This window comes from Mus caroli, chromosome 17 (assembly GCF_900094665.2).
Source record: "Mus caroli chromosome 17, CAROLI_EIJ_v1.1, whole genome shotgun sequence".
NCBI lineage: Eukaryota > Metazoa > Chordata > Mammalia > Rodentia > Muridae > Mus > Mus caroli.
In genome coordinates this window covers 89,460,596-89,467,096 of record NC_034586.1, presented here as the reverse complement: position 1 = coordinate 89,467,096, position 6,501 = coordinate 89,460,596, and the positions used below count along the sequence as shown (strand labels likewise).

The following is a 6,501-nucleotide window of genomic DNA, read 5'->3' as shown; positions in this document are numbered from 1 at the left end:
ACTCACTTTGTAGACCAGGCTGGCCTCGAACTCAGAAATCCGCCTGCCTCTGCCTCCCGAGTGCTGGGATTAAAGGCGTGCGCCACCACGCCAGGCTTTCGAATGATTTTTCTTGTTGTGAGTCATGTTACTGTAAGCTTGGTGAACATGCCTTGCTGAGTTCCATGTTTTCTTTATGTTAGTTAGAGTCTAGATATGAAACTTCCCAAGTTCCTGTCCTGTAACCATTCTAGGATGCTCAGAAGCTATGTAACAGCTTTCTATATATTATATATATATAATTGCATATATATATATATATATATATATATATATATAATTGCATGTACACTTTTATTTTAATTTATTTTTTACACTCCTTATTCCATTCCCTGCCTCCCACATCCACCCTCCAACTGCTCCACATCCCACACCTCCACCACACCCCATCCTGTCTCCACCTAGATACCCCAATCCCCGGCCCCACTTGACCTCTAAATTACCTGGGGCCTCCAGTCTCTTGAGGGTTAGGTGCATCATCTCTGAATGAATACAGACCCAGAAGTCCTCTACTGTATATGTGTTGGGGGCCTCATATCAGCTTGTTTATGCTGTCTGTTTGGTGGTCCAGTGTTTGAGAGATCTCGGGGGTCCAGATTAATTGAGACTGCTGGTCTGCTTCAGGATCGCCCTTGTCCTCAGCTTCTTTCAGCCTTCCCTAATTCAACAACAAGAATCAGCTGCTTCTGTACATTGATTGGGTGCAAATATCTGCATCTGACTTTTTCAGCTGCTTTTTGGGTCTTTTGGAGGGCATTCATGCTAGGCCCCTTTTTTGTGAGTGCTCCATAGCCTCAGTAATTGTGTCAGGCCTTGGAACCTTCCTTTGAGCTGGATCCCACTTTGGGCCTGTCACTGTACCTTCCTTTCCTCAGGCTCCTCTCCATTTCCATTCTTGTAATTCTTTCAGATAAGAACAGTTATGGATCAGAGATGTGACTGTGGGATGGCAACTCTATCCCTCACTTGATGTCCTGTCTTCCTGCTGGAGGTGGGCTCTGTAAGTTCCCTCTCCCTACTGTAGGGCATTTTATTTAATGCCCTATTTCCTGAGGTTGCCTGTTTACATTCTTTCTGCTGGCCCTCAGGGCTTCAGTCCTTTTGTCTCATCCAATACCAGATCAGGTTCCCCCCACCCCCAACTCTCCCCCACCTGTCTCACCAAAGTTGATGATTTTCAAAGTATTATTATTCAGTAATAAAGTTGTTTTTAAATGCAACTTTGGAGTGAAATGCTACAATCAAAGGAAAATAAAATGAAATTCTGCTTTTGTTGGGAAAAAATTAGCTTAGTGTCAGAAAAAAAGAAGAGTAATCTAACACAGATATGTGTGAACATTTTGATGAAGTTATTCCCAAAATTGTTTGGAGATCTCTGGGATCAGTTTTAATCACTGTAACATTGACCAATCTCATACAGATTTTGCTATAGAATAAAATGGTTATATCAGGGTCCTTTCAGCAAAATCTTGCTAGTGTATGCAATGGTGTCAGCATTTGGAGGTTGATTATGGGATGGATCCCCGGGTATCACAGTCTCTAGATGGTCCATCCTTTCATCTCAGCTCCAAACTTTGTCTCCGTAACTCCTTCCATGCGTGTTTTGTTCTCAATTCTAAGAAGGGGCAGTGTCCACACTTTGGTCTTCGTTCTTATTGAGTTTCATGTGTTTTGCAAATTGTATCTTGTACCTTGGGTATTCTAAGTTTCTGGGTTAATATCCACTTATCAATGAGTACATATCATGTGAGTTGTTTTGTGATTGATATAACTATCTCTTGTGAGGCTATGCCAGGGCCTAGCAAACACAGAAGTGGATGCTCACAGTCAGCTATTGGATGGATCACAGGGCCCCCAATGGAGGAGCTAGAGAAAATACCCAAGGAGCTAAAGGGATATGCAACCCTATAGGTGGAACAAAAATATGTACTAACCAGTACCCCCCAGAGCTCGTGTCTCTAGCTGTATAGGTATCAGAAGATGGCCTAGTCAGCCATCAGTGGAAAGAGAGGCTCATTGGTCTTGCAAACTTTATATGCCTAGGACATTTATCTGAATATCAGTAGTACCTTTTATGAGACATTGTTAAAACTTATGTATACTTCTCATGAAAGTTACCAATTTTATGTCTTTTCTCCTTTGAATAAATTGTGATCTCATCAAAGGCATAGTTGATGATTATTTAAAGTATTATTATTCAGTACCTCTCTCCTGATTATATAGAATAATCTAATAAATTATTTGATGCCCATTTAATTTATGATTACTACATATACTATATATGCTTACCACAAGTAGTTCTGTTTCTTACTGGTTCAATTCATAGGTGATTTTTTTTAAAGACAGGATACAAATCCATTTCTACTGAGACTATGGTGAAACAAGAACATTTAACATAGTTAATGAAAACTATGAAAGCTATGGCTTTCAGGGACTATAAAATATTACTCTTTTGGCCCTACTATTATATGAATAAGTTTTTCATTCTAAAGAATAATTTCTTAATATAAAATGCCACTGAGTCCTTTTAATAAACCATGATGTGTGTCCCCATTAGTCACATGCTGTTGTAGACACTTGGTGTGTATCACTAGAGTTTCTAATAGGATGGATGGATGAATAATAAACAGTAATTATGAATGTGTAAACATTGGTGCTGTGGCAAACAATTAGACCTCAATAATAGAGTTAAGGAATTTCAGTTTTTAAGATGTTGTTTACTGTGGATGTGTGTTTGGGTGTGTATGATGTGTGCATTTATCACATATTTTGAGGTCAGTGAATAACTTTGTGGTGTCATTTCTTTCCTTCAAACTTTACATGTACTCCAGGGATTAAGCTCAAGCTACCGGGCTTGCACAGCACTCACCTCTAAGTCTGAGCCAACTTGACTGCCCCAGATATTGCAGTTTTAAATGGAATTTTAGAAAAAAAAACCTTAATTTAGGAAATCATCTATAATCACAGACTTGAAGAGGAAAGGGTATCACATGGATGTTTGAGCAATTAGCAGTCCTAAGGAGGGAATTGCTTGGTAAATTGCAGGAAGAACTATAAGCAGATTGAATCTGTGGAATTAAGAAGGACTATAGGTTTAAGAAAGAAAGTGAGGTGTCAGAAAAGTGGGAATTTAGACACCTAGGGTCAGCAATGTTGGCCTTCACTAGGAGTTTGGCTCCTAGGCTAAATGAAATTAGGATCCATTGCAAAGTTTAGAGAGAAAACGAGTGTTATAGATTGGCTGGCATTGGAGAAGGATCACTCCTGTTACTTTGTTGAAAATAGCCCACAAGGAAGAGATGGCTTCCAGTTAGGAAACATAGTAGGCTGAACAGTGACAAACCAGAGCCTGAAACACACTTGGTTGAGATTTTTTTTAGAAAACTAAATAGAGATTTGAGTAGGTAGTTGGATAGGAAAGTGTGGTGCTTGCAGGAGAGCTATTTGGCTGCTGATCTAAATTTGGACATTATTGGCATGTATTTGGCATTAAAAGCCCCAGATGAAATGAGATCATCAGTGAAGGAAGCATAAGCAGAGAGCTACAGACCGCCTCTCTCAGAAATACATTATGTCTTTGAGAGAAACCTTGTATATGAAAATAACCATTCATATAAATTTGTCAATAATGTTAATGTTGAAAAAATAATCTCTTATGCCAGTGAGATCATCCTTTCATGGAAAACAGGGAGTACAATGGCAGTAGACATAATTACAACAAAGTATTCAGTAAAAAAGAAAATTACTGCTCAAAACTAGTTCATATAGTACAATAATGAAAAGGAACAACAAAAAAAAAAACAATAAAAAACGGAACAGAGCTGTATCACTTCATGGGAGAGTAGAAGTAATTTGTAAAATTAAAATTTAGTTCTTGATTTGTTGGAGTAATTTTAACTTACATATTTTATATATAAGGTTTCCTATGGCTAACAGTCAATCAATGCAGAATCTTTGTTTAGAACATGTTGTATAACATGTTTAAAAGAATTATCTAAATTATTTTAAATGCATATTTCTGTTTAATCATAGTCATTTTATGAGTATTTTAGAGGCCAGGCCTAATGATGAATCCCTGAAATCTCAGCACTCTGGAAGCAGAGGAAATCAGATCCAAAGTGTTCCAGGCTAGCCAGGGCAATATAATGAAACCCTGTCTCAAAGACCATATGACATTCATTCCTGATAATAACTAGTTTCATAGATGAAGTAAGAGAAAGGACAAGAGATCACACACTTAAGTAAAGCTTGAGATGGATTAAACACACTGCTTGATTATATAAATTTGACTGTAGACTAGAGTGCCAAGCTGGACTGCTCAAAGACTCTGGCCTTGCACATGTACAAACTGGCTGTACAGTGAGAACCTCTTCAGGTCTTCAGCATCTCTTTAGGACAGTGATAGTCATGGGAACTTAGGTCTCTGAAATCACGAAGGGGTGGGGTGGGGAGATCTTTGTTCCTTTTGTCAATGATTCATTTAATGCTAATCCATGAAGTAAGAGAGAATTTAGATTTACTAATAAGTTTTAAAAATGATTGATAACTCTTGGGGCTTGCTTCTGTGATTATGCTCCTGGAAACTACTGGGAACTCAACTTTGATGAAATGTAAAGTTCAACCACATCTACATGGAGGTCTATGCAGTTGGCAGAAACAACTATTACCATGACTGCATGGGCAATGGATTCACAGGGACATCCTGGGAGACTTTGAGCTTCTTTGTTGGTCAAAGCCTTGTCACGATGATGCAACATGTGAAGATACTGTTGACAGCTATATTAATCATGGCTAGCCTGTACAAACAAATATTCTGTGTGAGATGTACATAAATGAATGCAGTAGCAACCCTGCTAATTTGGGGGAGAATGTGGTGAGCTATCCTCAGAGGGATACATTGCAGGCCTGTCTTCCTCCTTCAACTTCCTTGGATCCTTAGGCTATGTTTATATCTGTCATCCTGAATTCACAGTCAGGAACCTAGCATAACTGTACTCTGAGAGCCTCTACCCAGTAGCTGATGGAAACAATTGCAGAGACCCATAGCCAAACATTAGACTGAGTGCAGGGAGTCTTAAGGAAGAGTTGAAGAGAGGATTGAGGAACCTAAAGAGGATAGGAATTCCACAGGGAGATCAACAGAGTCAGTTAACCTGGACCCTTGGGTGCTTTCAGAGATGGAACCACCAACCAAAGAGCATACATAGGCTGAAACTAGGCCTTCCCACACATATGTAGCAGATGTGCAGCTTGGTCTTCATGGGGGTCCTCCAACAACTGGAGCAGGGGCTTATTCTGACTCTGTTGCTTACCTGTGGATCCTGTTTCCTCAAGGGCTATCTTGCTGACCTCAAAGGAAGAGGAGTTGCTTAGTCCTGGGGTAGCTTGAGGTGCCAGGATGGGTTGATGCTCAGCAGGAGAATTTCCCCATTCTCAGAGGTAAAGGTAAGTAGTGCAGAGGGAGTGGCCATCTGAGGTGTTGACTGGGAGGACGGGGGCAGCAACCAGGATATAAAGTGAATAAACAAATGAATAGAAAAGAGAAAAAAACGGAACAACAGTGATTGATAACAATAAAGAAATATATTTTTTAAAATAAAATAATTAAAATACCAGGACAGTTTCTACTTAGATTACGTTTTGCTCTTTAGTGTTTTCTAGCTTTCTATGCTCAAGATCTCTATAAAATTTAGAGTGCTTGGTATAAACTTAAAATGGTGGGCCCTAAAATACACTAATAGGAGAATATAATTGTATTTATTAAGTTATAATGTATAAAATCTACTGAAAATGGATTCAAACCCAGTTTCCTCTTAAAATATGTTAGAAAAAAGTAATGCTTTTGCAAAATGATCTAAATCTTCTTTTTCTTTTTATCTTATACTTTTGAGACATGGATTCTTACAACTTAATGAAAATCAGTTTGTTTCTGAAAAGAAGAAAGGGAAGAATGCAGAAATGATTCTTAAAATGAATTTTGTTATTATTAAATATGGGTTTAGTAGAGTTTTTGAGAAAGACCAAATTCCCAAAATGATTTCTGATTTCCCAGATGTCTGAATCTATGCTATTAAAAACAGTGGGAGATAGAAACTGGTCACATGGGGCAGGAACCTCTTGTAACAATCCCGAGGATGTTTTTACTGGATGCTAGCCATGCCTGAAGACAGTTCTATTTACCATTTTACTGTTATTTCCTTTCCTAAAAAACACCTCTGCTAGAGTTGTGGATGGCAGCTGGACATCCTGACTGAGCAGCTCATCCTCAGATCTGTGTCTTACCACCACTTCTGCTATAGGTCTACTAAAATGTCCCATTTGCTACTCCATGTAGCCTAGATGTCTGCCTCTTGTCTCTGTTTCCCCTTCTATATCTCTGCCTTTCTCTCTGTCTGTCTGTCTGTCTGTCTGTCTGCCTCTCTCTCTCTCTCTCTCTCTCTGTGTGTGTGTGTGTTTGTGTTT

The 6,501-nt window shown here is 38.9% G+C and overlaps 1 long non-coding RNA gene across 1 annotated transcript in view; it reads left to right on the top strand.

Annotated features, from left to right (window-relative positions):
* Window positions 1-5,454, top strand: part of LOC115029700 — a 31,650-nt gene extending 26,196 nt beyond the window's left edge. Inside the window, exon 4 of the long non-coding RNA XR_003835245.1 lies at window positions 5,374-5,454. This is a non-coding gene — a long non-coding RNA (uncharacterized LOC115029700). The remainder of the gene's footprint in view (window positions 1-5,373) is intronic.
* Window positions 5,455-6,501: the final 1,047 nt, after the last annotated feature.